This window comes from Triticum dicoccoides, chromosome 3B, assembly GCF_002162155.2.
Source record: "Triticum dicoccoides isolate Atlit2015 ecotype Zavitan chromosome 3B, WEW_v2.0, whole genome shotgun sequence".
Classification (NCBI taxonomy): Eukaryota; Viridiplantae; Streptophyta; class Magnoliopsida; order Poales; family Poaceae; genus Triticum; species Triticum dicoccoides.
The window spans coordinates 841,397,408-841,415,603 of NC_041385.1; the positions used below are offsets into that span (position 1 = coordinate 841,397,408).

Here is an 18,196-nt window from a genome sequence, read left to right on the forward strand (position 1 = left end):
TCTCCTTCTTCTTGCTCCTCCTCTTCTTCTTCTTCTTCTTCTTCTCCTTCTTCTTCTTCTTCTTATTATTTCTGCGTAGTTTTTTGTATAGTTTTTTCTTTTCTGTTATATTTATTTTCTTCTATTTATTTGTGAGTAGTTTTTCTTCTAGTTTGCCAAAATTCAACATTTTCAGAGTTCATTTTGTAGTGATTTTCAATTTCATGGTCATTTTGTAAACGATTGAAAAATAGCAAATATTTTTTTTTCTTTTCTGCTTTATTTTTTCTTCTATTTATTTCTGAATAGTTTTTTTCTTTTCTGCTATATTTATTTTCTTCTATTTATTTCTGAGTAGTTTTTTTATTTTCTTTTTTTCTTTTCAGCTATAGTTTTTCTTCTTTTCTGCTATTTTTTCTTTTCTGCAAAACTTGATGGTCAAAGTCTGGAGTTATAACTTAAAAAAAAGAAATGTCGACGTGCAATTAGTTTTTGCCATAACAGAAGAAGTCCGGAGTTGTAATAAGTTATTAAAAATAAAAAAGAGGTGCAATGCTCGTTAATTTGCTTCAAGCCATTCGGAATAGTGTAAACTGCACTGCGCATAGCTCCATGCAGTCTACCGTATTCCTGAAGGCTTGAAGCTAAGCAACGTGAGCATTGAGTCTCTTCTTCATCGTCTCTGCACTCAGGGCTTATAAACCGCTCCTAGTCCCTCTCACTTCGCGAGGTGGGACTAAAAAACAGCTTGCTATAACCTCATAAACCCGAATACTTCGAAAGAGATTGTCCAGTTTGTAAACGAAGTGCATCCAGTTTTTGCCGTAACCCTCTCTACTTTTTTGAACATGATATGTGGGTGAAATGATGATACCATGCCAAGTTTCAACTTTTTTGGAGTTCATTTGTAGTGCTTTTCAATTTCCAGGTCATTTAGTTCTCAAAACAAATCATTAAATGCATGAAAAATAGCAAATGAAGGCATAAACGGTTGAGAGTTGATGGCGTCGCTTTGAATGGTGCATACTGAACACAAAAAATATAAGAGCATTTAGATCATGATCTTATATTTCTTTACAGTCTAAATTGTCAATATGATCTTATAACATCAAAAATACTTTGATCATCAATGATCTTTGTGTGTACAATCTGAATTGTCAATATGAGTCATCAACGATTTATAAACCGATGAAGACTCATATTGCGGCCACAAATTCTACACATAGAGTTCAATGAAGACCAAGTGCTTGTGATAGTTTGAGAAATAACATATTTAAGGTGGTAAAAGGCTTGTTAGGGGAGCGAGGTGGGACTAAAAACAGCTTGCCATAACCTCATTAGTACCGGTTCGTGGTATGAACCGGCACTAAATTGTGATGGTGGGGCCATAGCCTGACCGCAGGCTGACACAGCCTCTTTAGTACCGGTTCGTGGCATGAACCGGTACTAAAGGTTCGCCACGAACCGGTGCTATTGATCGCCGCCACGAAGCGGCACTAGTGTACACATTAGTGCCGGCTAAAATTCCAACCGGCACTATTGTGCTTCACATTGGACCCTTTTTCTACTAGTATATTAACATAGGATAAACTGAATATATTCCAGTTAATGCTATTGATGAATGAAACTTATTTTTGTTATTGTTTACTTATAAACACTGATGCATTCAGGATTCGTGCCTAAAACTGACCGGTCCTACGCATGGTGTTGTCATGACGGTTGATCTTTCATATTTGGAGGCTAGGCTCAAAGTGAGAGGTGCTACTGAATCCGAGGACAAAGATTTGAGCAAATTTGCTAAGACATACAGGTTAGGATGCTACCTTCCTATCAAGCACACTGGCAAGCTTTGCACACTGGAGCTGCAGCATTACACTGTTTCGTCTTCTGTGGAGGCAACAATTCAGGTTCGAGTCGCTGAAGGGCAGTTTCCTCGTGGTTTTCGTGGTGTGCTTACTGCTAGCACCGACTCTGAAAGTGGTGTGATGATCTCATTGCTGGATATTTACGAGGGTGAGTTGCCAGTTGATGCTGGTGGCTCTGTGAAGCTATCACGCCAAGTTGTTTGTGTTGAAAAAGGAGGGAAGCTGAAAGTTTCTGTCTGACAACATGGTGTTGGTGACGAAGAAGACCAAGAGATAACTGCTGCATCGTTTGCAGCTATCGAAGCTGAAACAAGCACTAATTACATGCCGATGAAGATATGCAAGTGTTGGATGGAAGTCACGGTCGCCTGGTCCCTTTTCAGCTATTGGTGAGAAAGAAGAGAGAGTTGGAAGTATATCTGTGTAATGTCATGCTGACGACTTCACCCCTTATGCAATGGTTTGAAGTCGTATTTTGACCGTCGGTGCTTGCAATGGACAATGCTGGATTTGTTGTGCCATAACTTAATTTTATTGTATGTGGATGTGTGCCATATCATCTCCATTGCAGATGTATAGTTTGTCATTCCATGTTTACTGATTTGCAAATCGGACATACTTCTGAGCTTCCATGTTTAGACATTTTCTTTTCTAATGACACCTTGCTATATATAAATTTAATTCAAAGACTGGTGGTACTACGTTTCTTTCTGCACCAACACCTTTCCCTCTTTGCTGTAAACAGAACACCTTTCTCTCTTGATATCTTTATGATTAATTTTCATATTATGTTGCACTGCTAGCATCTTGAGATGTGTACTGGTATGTTTTGGTTAACTTCTGCACAGGGGGTTTGCTCTGCCTCTTGATATCTGTGTGATTTACTGACCATCATTTCTCATGTTGATATCCATTTTATGTCTCGCTTATAGATCAATGCACTGCTAGCGTCTTGAGATGCTACAGTATGTGCACAGCACACTAGATTAGGGCTAGAATCTCTCCATTACGACGGTTATCTCCTATCAGCCTTACTGCCTAATACTACTCTGTTTGTTTCCCCCTTTGACCAATGCTTCCAACTTCCCAAGATCTAGAACAATCTGATTAAGGTATGGTTCTTCTTTCCGGTGTTTCATTTCTTACTGCATGCATTTTTCATGTACTCCCCCCAATCCTTATTAATTATCGCTCAAACGGATGTATCTAGCATTGAAATACGTCTAGATACATTCACTTTAGTGAGTTAATATGGATCCAAGGAAGTACTCCATCCAACACTTGTATATCTTCATCGGCATGTCCCTTTTAAGCTATTGGAGTCGCCGCTATTGGCTCCCCTCCCCACCCTGGCCAGGCTTCCCGGTTGAAATCTTGAATTCCAGCGGAGGATGGATGGCGGCGGCGCCAGGTGCATCGTGTCCTCCTTGGAGGCGCCGCGTGGGGAAGCTTAGTGTTTTGGATGCGTGCAACGGCTTGAAAGTGGGCGCCTCGTGTCGTCTTCGTGGCGTCACTTCTAGGGAGGTTTCAGATTCAGCAGCATGTGCTCTGCGGTGGCGTTTAGCAGTGTCCTGGTGGGTCGACGCCCTCGAGCCTAGGCGGAAGGGGATGGGGCCCCCCTTCCCGGTGACAACAGCGCCATAGGAGACAAGGTTACTCTTCAGCTGGTTCATCTGGCAGCTCCCTTTCAGCGACTCTCCCAGCGGCTTACCCTCAGCTATCGTTCTCCTTCGGTATCTATGGTGTTGCTGATCTGTGTGTGCTTCGGCTTGCAGTCGTGCTCCATGGCTGCCCCAGACTCGAGACCAACCATTGCTCTAGCTCTCGGGTCAGCGTCTCTACATTCGATGGTGCGGCGCCTTCGAGCTCAGGCGAGTCACATCAATGCGAACTCGCTGTAAGGAGTTATATGATACAATCTTCATATGTTCTCAAAGCGATTTTTGATTTCAATTAAGGGTTTTTATTATACACATAATGGTGGCACAAAAAATTGGAATATGTCCGATGATGTAAACTGGGGCCCGATCTTTCGATGAGAGGGAGATAACTACGATTTTTGGGTGGGACTTGACCCTCACGATCCGGCTACCAACCGTACAAGGAGAACCGTACACGACTGATATCCACGGCAATCGCTGAACCAACTCCATGGCGTTATCGACCGAGCCAACGGCGCGATCGACCTATCCACAAAGGATTTTTCCTGCAAGCAAATCGAAGAACATGCAAGAAAATAATAGCCAAGCAATCTGAAATTGCGGATATGCTAGATGAATAAATCTCACAAATTGGGGTTCCAATAGATGTCTTGACGGTCGCACTAGCCGCTACGAGCAAAGACAAATAAAAATAGCAATAGCTAAACTTCTTTAAACAAAACCCGAGTCTAAACCCTAACCTAGACTAGGTATTTATTATATGCGGCCGCCGCTAACTGTGGCGCTGCGCGTCGACGTGTCCAGCGTGGACTACTACGGGTCGAAGGAAAAGTTCACCAGGAGCCGGCCCATATGTTTGACCGGATATTAGGCCTTCTGGGATCAATTCCTTCTTTAATCAATGAGATGGGCTGGTGTGCACGTAGCTTCTCTGGTCCATTAAGTCTAATCCTTCTTCTCTTCTTTCGTATTTTAAAAGACTTGTGCGTGTAGTATGCAACATGGATGGCCCTCATCTCTCCAAGCACCTTTGCTCCTTTCTGATGCGTGTGTGTGTGCACTTGCATGGGCCATGCAATCTTCAACATCTTCATATTTATTTTGCTGATGCCTTCAAGAACTCTACACAAGAAATAAAATTGTGTAGTATTTTTGTCCCTGATAATAAAATATAATATCATATAATGATCAATAGAAATTACCTGAAAATTGTGTCGTGTAATATTTGTAGACGTATCTATGCCCACATCATCCTCCCTTTCTTGAAAACAAAGCCGTCCTCAGCTTTCACCTTTGTCGAACACATCATAGAGCAAAGCAAAAATAGATGCAACATATATAGGCCGTTTGAAAGGCGTTAGCTCATGAGGGTCTGATAAATTTGTGATAGCACCATTCTGGAAATCGTGATAAATTTTCTCATGGTGGAGCATAACATCATGATAAATTGTATCCCATGCCGAGTGTATATATATATTATGGGGACGCAAATGAATAACCACCCGGTATGTCCAGATCATAAGTTGAAACACTTAATGGAAATAATTCAGAATTGATAGCAAGGATACTATGTGTAGTACGATCCGTTGATTTAGGTTTCTCATCATTTATAATTTCATCGGGGGTCATAGGAAGCAAGTTAATGGTTTCTCCTTCAAACACGAGAGTATACGAATTTGTTCTTCCATGATGGGTGACACTATTATCATATTGCCAAGGTCGGCCTAACAATAAAGAACAAGCTTGCATAGGTGCGACATCGCAGTCAACATAATCATGATACGAACCAAGTGTAAAAGGAACCCTCACACGACGTGTTACCTTCAACTTACCACAGTCATTGACCATTGAATATAATATGGATGGGGGTGCCTTGTAGTGGTGAGGCCTAGCTTCTCTACCATCTCAATACTCGCCAAATTATTGCAGCTTCCACCATCAATGATCACACGAACAGAATGCCCTTTGACAACAAACTTAGTTTGAAAAAGATTATGGCGTTGAGGCATCTCATCATGCCCCACCTGGGCACTAAGTACTCGCATGGTTACAAGGCTTGGGTACTGATCTGCCATCTCAGCATTAATATGTATCTCATCCGTGTCATGCTCCTTAGAGTCACCTGCATTATTAGTGGCAAGCATAGCACGTGTATCTTCATCCAAATCACTAGCAGAAGAGTACTCACCATCTTCCCGCACAATGAATGTTCGTTTATTTGGACAATCCTTCATCAAGTGCCCGCCACCTTTGCATATATGACACTTCATGTCCCTTGTGCGTCCAGACGAAGTGGTGGGTGCTACAGAAATTGCTTTCGAACCCTCGGATGATTGTGGAGCTGATTTTGAACTTGATGAGTGTGCACCATTGTGCAAGATAGGTGGTGTTGACTCAGTAGTGGACGGAACAGTAGGAGAGGGTGTCCATGAGGAGCGGCGACCTACAGAAAAGTTACCTCGTCCCTTGTTGTGTCGTCCCTGTACTTCCCTTTCAGCTTTACAAGCAAAATGAAACAAACGAGTAATAGAATTGTACTCCTTATAGTCCAATATATCCTGAATATCACGATTCAAACCACCTAAAAATCTAGCCATCATAGCATCTTTGGTTTCAACTAATCCACATCGCACTAAGCCAGTTTGCAATTCTTGATAATAATCCTCTACAGAACTGCTACCTTGTTTTAAATGTTGCAATTCATTTAGTTTATCACGAGCATAATATGAAGGAACATAACATTGTCGCATAGCTCGTTTTAAAGCATCCCAAGTAGCAGGTATATTATTCACATTAATACGACAATATTCACTCCACCACATAGAAGCAAAGTTTGTAAATTCACTAGTGGCTGCCCTAACTCTTTGGTTCTCAGGAATATCATGACATGCAAACTTTTGTTCAACTAAAAGTTCCCAATCAAGATAAACGTCTGGATTATATTTACCATTGAAAGCAGGCATAGTAAATTTAATTTTAGCACTAGAGTGGTCGTAATCTCGAACATCATACCTGTGTGGACCTCGTGCCATACCTTGACGGTTGAAACGCAGTTGTCGATTAGCACGGTCATTATGGTGGTTGACCATTTGGTCGTCCTCGGTGTCACCAGAATAATCCTCGTAATTGTCCCCATGTCGCTCGTAGACGCGAGGAGGGATTTGCGGGTGCTGGTTTATGGTGGCGGCATCGGTGGCAGTAGCGGGGTGCTGTGGATGACCCATGGGCACACGTCGAGCTCGCGAAGTAGCGGCAACACACGTGGAATTGTGAGGAACAGCGTTGTTGTTGATGGGGAGTGCAGTCCGCAGCTCGTCCAGACGTAACAAGATATCTTGTAGTTGTGTGTTCGCAACACCCTGTGCATCCTCAATGGCCTTGAGCATCTCTTCGGCCACAATCTGAGCACCCTCAAGTTGGGCGAGATGCTCGCTGGTGACTTTCACATCCACAGTGAGGCCCTCAAGTGTGGGTTGATCCTGTGCCATTGTTAGCGAAAGAGAAAAAAAACACAATGTATAATCCTATCAACTAACAGGATGTGGTGGACAAAATTCGCTCACACTCAAACTTAGTATCAAATTCTTACTTTTTCTTACCAATGCAACAGGTGGTGATCGGCGCGTTGGTGTTGGCTTCAAACTACCGATGAAGATTGGATGGAGCGATAACCAGGAATCAGTAGAGCCGGAACCTGTGCTTATTGGTAGAAAAAGTGTAGCTTGGCAAAGGCTTCTCAACTCACAATATTAGTGGCACAATTTAGCAAAAAGCAATACAAGTTGAATAATTGCTCAAACTCCTAACTAGTGCTGGCAGTCGACTAGTAAGAGATAAAATAATCTAATCCCAGATACTGAATCAAATGAGTGGAAGCCGGTGAAAATATGACAGCTCTAAATAGCTAGATATAAGTGAGGTATAAATGGCAGTGTATGAAAACCTAGAGCAGAAAAATGTCCGGCAGATATCACGTATACGAACAAAGTAAAGTTTCTGGACAATAAAAGATATTCCAAAAGATGCTAACCGACCTGAACTTTTTTTTGTCTTACTTTCTCTTCTCTGTTTTTTTTTCAATTTTTTTCTCTTTTTTTTTCTCGCTCTTTCCCTTTTTTTGCTCTTTCTTCTCGTTGTTTTTTTGGGCCAAGCCGGTTACTAGCAAAAGGCAAGTACACAAGATGAATTAGCATGAACTGAAACAGATGCTACTATCACTGGAAAATCAAGTTCCCTTGTATGATGCTGCGTGCATGCAAGATCGTGTGAGGAGTAAAAAATCAAGAGTGGCGTTGCATGCATGCAAGGCAAGCGGCGCGGCAGGGCACATGTGTGGTTACGCTGGGTGTACGCGGCAGCAGGGCAGGAGCAGATCAAGTACTGCGTACAGAGAAAACGTGTGCTGCAGCGTGGACGTGTACGCCCGTGCGGAAGGCGGCAGACAACAAGGATGTTAATTGATGGGGCCGTCGGACTGCATGCAACAAATATTGGGATTTTTTAATGAAGATCTAGCGGAGCCGCAAATAGTAGGAGGAAGGTCCAAAACGAGATTGATCTAGTAGATTTTTTCACACCCTAACTAATCTAAACCAGCACTAATTTTAGGATGAATGCAACCAAGAATTCAACAAAGCAAATACTAGATGCAAATTGCTAAAGGCTGAAAAGGTAGGTGCAGCGGATGAACTAATCTAATTTTTTTTTTGGCTTTTTTCTGAGTTATAGGACTAAAAACAATCTAATCTAAGAAAACTGTAAATCTCTCACCGATGAACCTGAAAACTGATACCACTTGATGTAAACTAAGGCCCGATCTTTCGATGAGAGGGAGATAACTACGATTTTTGGGTGGGACTTGATCCTCACGATCCGGCTACCAACCGTACAAGGAGAACCGTACACGACTGATATCCACGGCAATCGCTGAACCAACTCCACGGCGTTATCGACCGAGCCAACGGCGCGATCGACCTATCCACGAAGGATTTTTCCTGCAAGCAAATAGAAGGACATGCAAGAAAATAATAGCCAAGCAATCTGAAATTGCGGATATGCTAGATGAATAGATCTCACAAATTGGGGTTCCAATAGATGTCTTGACGGTCGCACTAGCCGCTACGAGCGAAGACAAATAAAAGTAGCAATAGCTAAACTTCTCTAAACAAAACCCGAGTCGAAACCCTAACCTAGACTAGGTATTTATTATACGCGGCCGCCGCTAACTGTGGCGCTGCGCGTCGACGTGTCCAGCATGGACTACTACGGGTCGAAGGAAAAGTTCACCAGGAGCCGGCCCATATGTTTGACCGGATATTAGGCCTTCTGGGATCAATTCCTTCTTTAATCAATGAGATGGGCTGGTATGCACGTAGCTTCTCTGGTCCATTAAGTCTAATCCTTCTTCTCTTCTTTCGTATTTTAAAAGACTTGTGCGTGTAGTATGCAACATGGATGGCCCTCATCTCTCCAAGCACCTTTGCTCCTTTCTGATGCGTGTGTGTGTGCACTTGCATGGGCCATGCAATCTTCAACATCTTCATATTTATTTTGCAGATGCCTTCAAGAACTCTACACAAGAAATAAAATTGTGTAGTATTTTGTCCCTGATAATAAAATATAATATCATATAATGATCAATAGAAATTACCTGAAAATTGTGTCGTGTAATATTTGTAGACGTATCTATGCCCACATCATCCGAAAAGGATATTGTGGCGAAATCTATGACAAAAACGCTAAGTATATTGTTGCTTAAGAAGCAACGATGCAGGGTGTTGGGTCAAATAGTTCATTTATGAACTTGGTATGGTTTCAAGAAGTCATGTGCAAGTAGAACACTATTCTAAATAGTGGCGTTTAACTTAGTCTAAGAAATCAAAGGTCCTACTAGTGATTTAATATATACAAAGTCAGTTTTAAACAAATTATGAATATGGTGAAAGCATGTAAATGCCTGGATATGCGAATATACACTCGGATTAGAATTTTTCAAATCATATAGGACGATATTTATACCTCAAGAAAAGCATGAACTACACCAAAATGCCATTAATGTTATGAAACTAGATTATTGACTCTAGTGCAAGTGGGAGTCTTTTGAAAATATGCCCTAGAGGCAATAATAATTGTATTATTTATTTCCAAGTTTATAATTAAATGTATACTCTATGCTATAACTGATATGGTTCTTAAATATGTGATTCAAAGGAAAACTCATAAGCACGCGTAGAGTTATAAATGCTAAAACCTGATTCCTCGTCTCGCCCTAGGACTAGCTCAAGTGTTGCATGATGATTATGCTTTCCTGATCATAGGCATGAGTTAAGTGTAATGAGGATGCCGACAACATTGAGGGTATGATTTTAGAAGAATGAGCATATTGAATTGACCCAAGTTGTTTTTATACTTACAGATGTTATTGTCACAAGTCTATAGTCTATAACACAGAGAGTTAACATATATGCACAGTTCCATAGGCCATGAGATTTATCAGCATGCCCAAACTTAATCCATGCTGGTCCTCGAGCATGTAGATGACAATAGAAAAAGAAGCTTTAATGTTACTAAAAGAACAAAACTTTGACTACATAGAGAATGATAGTTTTAATAACCAGAAGCACAATTGTAGCTAAGTTCAACATAACATAAAGTGATAATGAGATATCTCGCAAATCTTAAAAGACTACACTGTGAACATAAAGCAGTGCATAGACGCCAGTGAAGTAAGGATGATGGCTAGGTATCCAAACTTGAAGATGAACCATCATACTCATGCATCACCCAATAAATTACTATTAAGAAGAATGCGTACAAAGCTAAGAGTAATCGTCATGCTCAATAGTTGGTACTTAAAGAAAGATGAAAATGACTCGACATATAAAAAGTACATAAGGATGAGCTCTCTGCAAAGGGGGGAAGGGATTGCCATGCACTTACGTAATTTTGAGAAGTTGGCTAAATTTTGCTGCCATGACTTTGGGTTACTATAAATATCCTTAATCTGATGTAATGCATCGGTCTTCCATTGCCCTCTATGATGGTGCGAGAGCTTTTTCCCATGTCTCTTATCGAGCTATTTTTGGCTGGGTAATGGTCTTCCCTACCCCCAGTTTTTTAAGATAGGCATGTCATGCATCTTTATTTGGTTGGCCTACCCCCTTTGCTCCACTTAATCACTATCACAAGTTTGTGCACTTCAAATGATACTACAACACAATGAAAAAGTTGATCATTGATAACAATTTTTCGGTATTTAAGTTATGTGTCGATGACAATTTACTTGAATAACCTTTATCGGTCCTGATTTGGTGGGTATAGTGGACACTTTATGGCATGAACTTTGGCTTATGGATTTAGGATGCACAAGAAGAGTTCATGCTTAGTACAAGCGAAGGCTAGCATATATAAGACTATGGGAGGGTGAAGCCGCGTCCGATTGTCGATGGGTTGTACTACGCGCGCGGGGGATGACCTGGCCTTCTTTGTCGCCGCGTACAGGTTCACGACAGCGTGCCGGCCGGTTCCTCGTCGGCGTTCAGCCCGTATGCCGACTTAACGTGCGCCCGAGTCGGCTTGTACGTTTGGTTTGGCCGAGGCCACGCACGTCCGTCCGTCTGCATGCATGCATGTATGAGCTGCATGGCATCATTGGCATGTGCGTGCGTGGAACAGCTTGTCCAGCGAGAAGGATCAGGGCGTCGTTGATGCCGGCGTCGGGTCGAGCACGACGAGGCCACGCCACCGGCGCAATCACGCTTTGTCGGCGTTTGCGAGTGATCGACCGTACTGCATGCACCACCACCATGTTGTTTAGGGAGTGGGTGTGGTGGTGGATACAAGGCGGACACTCCGTAGGACACGTGACGCGTACGTTCTCATTGCACATTCCGCGCGTGGCATACACCCCACGCACGTACGTCTTTTTTCTTCCGCTCCGGTGATGACACTTCTACCGCACTACGGTAAACGCGTCCGCTACTACTGGAATAGTAAAACAGTCAAGAATTCTACATCTACTGTAGTAGTAAGGCTGGTCGTAATGGTAGTATAATAACTAGTACTTGTAAACTGAGACGGAGGGAGTATCATGCATGCCAACTAGGCAATTTTAATAATGTGTCATAGCATTAAATGAAGAAAGAGAGGATGGGGTATCATATCATGATACCGTATCATAATAAATTATATGTTACTTTGTGTCATGCATGGCAATAAATAGAGTACTATATGATACTCCCTCTCTCTCAGTTTACAGGGCGTGCGCGTACCCCTAGGTCGTCAATTTGACCAACCTAATATAAGCCATATATTACAAAAAATATATCAATATAAACTTCAGATGTTCTATTTTTCAAAGGTATAATTTTTGTGTTATATAGTTTATATTAGGGTGATAAAATTGGCAACCTAGGTATACGAGTAGGACTTGTAAACCGAGACAGAGGGAGTACTAATATATGATACTATGCATTACGAAGGTAGTATCATATGCATGATAATAGTATATGATACTCCCCATTACAACCAGCCTAACAGCGAATGGACTGGAGCATATAGCGGGCATATACTGTTAGGCTGGTTAATTCTCACTTCGGGCAAAGCCCAATCAGCAACCGGCATTTTCCCTTTGAGTATTTCCTTGGTGCTCAACTTCTTGGCATCACAAATAGATTCATATAGCTCACTAAAAAGTCAACAGTAATATCCACTAGAGGAACCTCTTTATCATGAGTAAGATCATTGCTATACGCCAAATGAGCATTAGTACTCGATCCCTCTCTGCCTCGTTGCAGTTAAGCAATAAATTAAGCAACCATTCCTGCCCACTGTTAATAAAGAGATGATCGTGGGGGGAGAGACCAAACGCGCCTCATGCCCTCCCAAATACTACGTGCATGGCTGCATGCAACTAGTGCATGGTAGCTGTCCTCATCGGTTCTACCACAGAGTGGACAAGTTCCACGCCGCGTCAAGTGCCTATATTGCATGCAAGTTGTAGTCGCTAATGCACCTATCGCCGCACGTCAAGCCATGTGCTTCATACGTAGAGGAACATTTAAACGCCATATAATATTCCAAACAGATCGGTTTCCTTCAGGATTAGCGCTGGAAGATCCACCAGAAAACTGATCATCATGCTCGGCCGTCGCTAAGTGATACACACTTTTCACTGTAAACTAGCCATTCTTCTCCGAGTGCCATGCGAAGAAGTCCTGTCGTCGACTAGGTGAGGTTTGAATCTTTAGAATTTCCCAGACGTCCATCGGCCAGAAATGGTTATTCACACGTTGCACCAACCAAGCACCATTTTCATCAAGGAAATCAGCCACCCGATTAAAATGACAGTTACCTTTGGGTGTGACCGGTCCGAGATTATGACCCCATTGAATCCAAGGGTCCCTCCATGTACGAATCAAAGATCTATCTCCATGTTGCCAAATGATTCCTTTTTTTAACAAGCTCTAAACCATGTTCAATTCCCTTCCATACAGCTGAAGAATTTCTTGGAAATACTCGTGTCCTTGTGAAAACCGCAAGCTGAAGTATCTACATGGACGAAAATGTAAAGTCATTGCAATACAGTGACTTTTCTAGGGAGTTGCAATATACAGAAGTTACGCGGTAGTGGTAACTTGAATTTGTAGGTGAAAGATAAACCAAACCCCGAACTCCCAATCCCTGAAATCAGCACACCAAACTCTCTAATCCCGATCTATTTTAAACCTTGAGACGACTTTGCCGGTATTTGCTAGATTGGGCCAGCCCAGTAGCGCAGTCGCTCATGCGCGTGCAGTAATTTGTTTTTTCTTTTATGTTTTCTTCTCTTTTTTCATTTTTACACATGTCTAATTTTTCTCAGTACCAAATATATATTTTTAACGCACACATTAAATATTTGAAAAACTTTTGATATTTTCAAATTCATTATGGAGATTTTTAAATTAAGTGTTTCAAAACTTTTTTGAATACATGGTAATATTTTTCCAAATACATGTTTTACATTTTCTTAATGACAATAAACATTTTAGAAAACTACGCGAACACTCTTTTACATGGTTCAACATTTTTAAATTTGCATACACTTTTTCAAACACATGTCACGTATATGTTGTTAAGGTTATGACACATTTTTTTTACAACATGCAAACATTTTTTTACATTGTACAGAGAGTGTTCGCACTTTAAAATTTTGTTCAAGTTTAAGAAAAAAAATTATGTTTCAAAAAGTGTTTGCACTTTAAACTTTTGTTCAGTTTTAAGAAAATGTGTATGTTTCAAAAGTTGTTCTCTTTTTGAAAGTTGTTGGTTTTATTAAAGTATTCGAAATTTTCAAAAACACACTTTATAAAATGTTCAAAGAATTCAGAAATAAATACGTTTTAATACTTGTTTGCCCCAAAAAAAAGTTTTCAAAGTTGCACGCTTTGGTTTTATTTTTGGCCTCTTATTATGTAAGTCATAGTCGTATGTTGTAGTGCCTAGCGAAATCAGGTCAACCCTGCCAGGTCCAAAGTTGACTCCACAGCATGTTTTTCTCTCTTGGATTTATTACGTTGCGCGTTAAGAAAAAAAGAATTTTACAGCACGTGATAAGAAAAAAAACTCTCTTTATGTCTGGTGGGCCGGCCCAGTCGAGTCCACAGCCAACAATAAAAAAATTAAAACATTATTTACGAAATAATTTATGAAATTCCAAAAACATTATTTACGAAATAATTAGTGCTAAAAATACAAAAAGGAACATTTTTTAATTTCTGAACAATTTTAGAAACGTACGAACATTTTTTAACCTTCACGAATTTTTATAGTGGGCCGGCCCAAATTCTTGTCCGTGAGAGTAGCCGGTTATCTCGACCGGGATTGTAGTATTTTCGGTGTGCGAAACAGGTCTAGGGTGTAAAATAGATCGAGATTACAAGTTTAGAGTATCAATTTTCGGAATTTAAGGTTGAGGGTTTGATTTAGCTTTTGTCTACGACGTCAAGATTTATTTTGGACTTTTTCTGTTCCGGCGAGGTTGAAATCCAGACGAGGCGTGAGGGTAGGCGGTGCACCGGAACCAGTCCTAGCTAGGTGCATGGAGCAGGAGCATACGTCGCCGATCGACCTGCCTCTGACCCTGTGCAAGAGCAGAACAGTGTGTGCATGCAAACTCACGTGCAAGTACTCGTTGGCAAGGGCGCGCGAGTACGAGCACAAGCTCGAGTAGTAATGCATTCCGGCCTGGCTATTTTCTTTCTCGTGTCCGTTCGAGAGCAACACAGCTGGCCTCTACCGCCGCCGTGGTGGTGAGGGCGAGGGTACAAGGAAGAGGGCGGAGGCGGCAAGATCTTGTGTTGTACTTGTAGATCTATCTAGTATTATACACCATGCATAGTTCTGATGGCCACCCGACGCTTACACACGAGCTCAACGTGGCGTCTTCCGGCCGGAGTAGCTGCCAGTGTGACAACTTCGCCCTTGCCATCACACCGGTCCCGCGGTCTGCACTGCATGGCAGCATGGGCGTACGTGCCACCCTGCGTGAACCCGATTGGCTCGTGGCTCGAGTCCACGTGGTTTCTCCTTTCCTGTCCACACTACGAGGCTACGCCACCGGCATTTTTGTTGCGCAATCGTGCTTAGGGCATCTCCAGCCGCGCCCCAGGAAGGCCTTCCCAGTCGTTTTTTTCACGCCGGCGCCGAAAAAACGGTCCAGTCGCGCCCCCAAAAGCCCGATTTTCGGCGGCTTGGGCCGAAAACAGCGCCGGCTGACCCAGCCCGAACCCGCGGCGCTGGGGGTCGCCCGGGGGCGCCGGGCGAACTGTTTTGGCGCGAAAAAGCCGCGGGCCCGCCGCGTCAGCGACCCGGCTCTCTTCTCGGCCCTTCGTCGTTCTCATCGCCTCGTTTCCAACGGCGAATCAATGCCAACGCTGCCATTGGTGCTCACGGGCGGCGCAGTGAAGACCGGACGACGCGCGTCCCTCGCCCTCTCCCTCGCCCGCCACGCGTACACGGTGGCACGCGCGCCTCGGCCTATATATGACGCGCCCCGGCGCACTCTGCGACTCACACTCTCCCGCCGTCGTCGTTCCTCCCTCTCCTCTCCTCTCTTTCGCCGTCTCCAGTTCACACCCATGGCCGAGCGCTTCCCAGGCGACGGCGCGGCGGCGAACGGCTTCGACCGCCGCCATCTTCATGAAGACGAGGCTCGCCTCCTTTACGAGGCCGAGTACCCGGTCTCGCCGGACATGCGGGTGCCCGGGGCGTGGAGGATCAGCGCGGGCGGCGTGCCGGTGCCCCCGATACCCACCGGAGCGGCCCGGCGTGCGGAGATCGAACGCATCCGCTCGAACCTGCCGCGCGCGGCGAGGGAGGGGCCACGGTACGTCCCCGACAGCCCGCTCTGGGACCCCTACTTCCGCCGCCGTCACGGCCAACAGCTCGAGGCCACCAACGGCGTCGAGCCCTCCGGCGGGCTCAACGCCGCCGGCCGGCGTCGGTGGTGGGGCGTGCCCGGGCGCACGTTGGAGGCCATCCTCGAGTACATCGAGGGCGGCAACATGCCGCGCCTCGAGTACCCCGCTCCCCCTTCCTTCTCACGCCGCCGGGGAAGCTCCTGGACCCCGAGGCGCATGGAGACGGGGGGGTCCTCCTCCTCGTCCGGGGGCTCGCCCTGCCTCCGCCCCGTCAAGCCGGAGCCCCAGGGCACGCCGGTCAGCGCGCGCACCCGCAGCTCCGGCGTCCGCATCGGCGCCAACGCCAACGCCTCTCCACCCACCGGCCGCTTCGTCCTCGTCGAGCCCAAGCCGGAGCCCGGCTTGCCCGCGGAGTACGAGGAGGTAGCCCGGCGCGGCTTCTCCGACGAGGACGCCATGCGGTGGGCGCGGGACGACTACCTCCGCGAACGAGATGGTCCGGTAGCGCCGGGCCCTGGAGGAGATCGCCGCCCGCAAGCGTGGGCGCGAGGACGAGCACGGCGTCGTGGTCCTCGACAGCGACGACGACGACGACGCCCCCGGACCGTTCAACCCGTCGCGCCAACCGGGGGAGGGATGCAGCAGGGACGGCGGAGGCGTAGGCGGGGGCGGCGGCGACGACGACGACGATGATGACGACGACGGCGGTGACTACACGCGGTTCTACAGCCTCCTCGGCATGTAGAACCGCGTGGGCGGGCGGCGAGGCGGGCGGCGAGGGAGACGGCGGGGGTAGCCCGCGATAGTTTTTTTCTTTTTTTGTAAAATATGTTTAAGTTTGAACGAACTCGCCGATGTTTGCGTTAAATTTAAGTCGTTTTGCGCCGTATTTGCCTTTTTGACTAACCGTGGGCGCCGCGGCTGGGGGACATCACGGCCCCAGTGCGTGGTTTAACGCCGGGGGACGATTTTTTGCCCCTTCTGAAGGGCCAATGGCTGGAGATGCCCTTATCGACTTGGTTTCACGACTCCGCGTCCGCTTTTCCTTTTCATCATGTGGTTTCAGGCGTACGACAACCACTGTTGAAGGAAACTAAACAAATTAACTTCGTCCGCTAGCTCTCTCATACAACACGAGCACATGTCGGTCCCGGATTTCTTGCCCCGCATGCACGTATAGGCATGGCGCCTTGGGCCAAGGCGTCATGCTACTAAGCAGGGTTGTTGAGTATTATGATTATTAGGGCAGATAAAATAAAGTAGGATCTTTTCTACCTTATCTTGTATCCAAGTTGGTCATATATAGTACTCCAATATATATGCCCACGAGACTCGAGCAATAGGCAATAATTCCACCAATCCCTCACTGTCCCTTCTAACATGGTATCCGCCTAACCTCGACCCAAACCCTTGCCGTCACCGCCGCTTCCGCACCTCGCTGCACCCGGGGCGGTCGATCACCATGATCGCCACTACGGTTCGTCCCTTGGTCATGTTGATCGGCTACCCTAGGGAGTCTTATTCCCGATCTTTTGATCCGGATTTTCTCTCGCGTCAGTCATTTTGATCGGTGTTTTCATTTTGATTTTTTGATCTAAGATTGGTTTGCATCGCCCGCCATCTCAGTTGAAGGGTCTGTTTACAACTTATTCGAAGTCTCAGTCGAGTGACGTCAGCGTTGTTGTTTTGCTTGCAAGCGGCACGACTAGGTGCTACAACCGATGATGAAAAATGTTGCGACGGTTTTGCAAGCAATATAATGGCAACTGATGCTGCAACCGTCAATGACGAATGTTACAGCCGATGAGACGACGTGCTACAATCGATGAGGGACAACATGCTACAACCAACAAGACGGATCCTGCAACGGGTAGGAAAGAAAAGGTGCAAACGTTGGGACAAAATGTTGTAAGGTCGACTAAGACTTGGTTAAATCTCAGTCGACTGAGTTTTAGCAAAGCCCGTTTTGAAAAGGGTTAGTTTTGTCATTTTTCACACAATACAAGAGCTTTTGGAGTTGCAATATATAGACAAGTTACGGTGGTGCTCGAGATATTCTCGTTTAGTTCCAGCGAGGTTGAAATCCAGACAAGGCGACGAGGTGGCCAGTGGTGCAGTGCACCGGAACCAGTCCTAGGTGCAGAACACGTCCCTTGAGCCACGACGCCGATCGACCTGCTCCTACCCCGTGCAAGAGCAGGACAATCTGCATGCAAACCGATGTGCACGTGCATCTTTTATGCATCCCGGCGTGGCCTTTTTTTCTTCTTGTGTTCCTTAGCAACACAGT

The 18,196-nt window shown here is 44.9% G+C and overlaps 1 pseudogene; it reads left to right on the forward strand.

The window, feature by feature from the left end:
- LOC119280260 overlaps positions 1–2,237 on the forward strand; it is a 10,933-nt pseudogene extending 8,696 nt beyond the window's left edge.
- Positions 2,238–18,196: the final 15,959 nt, after the last annotated feature.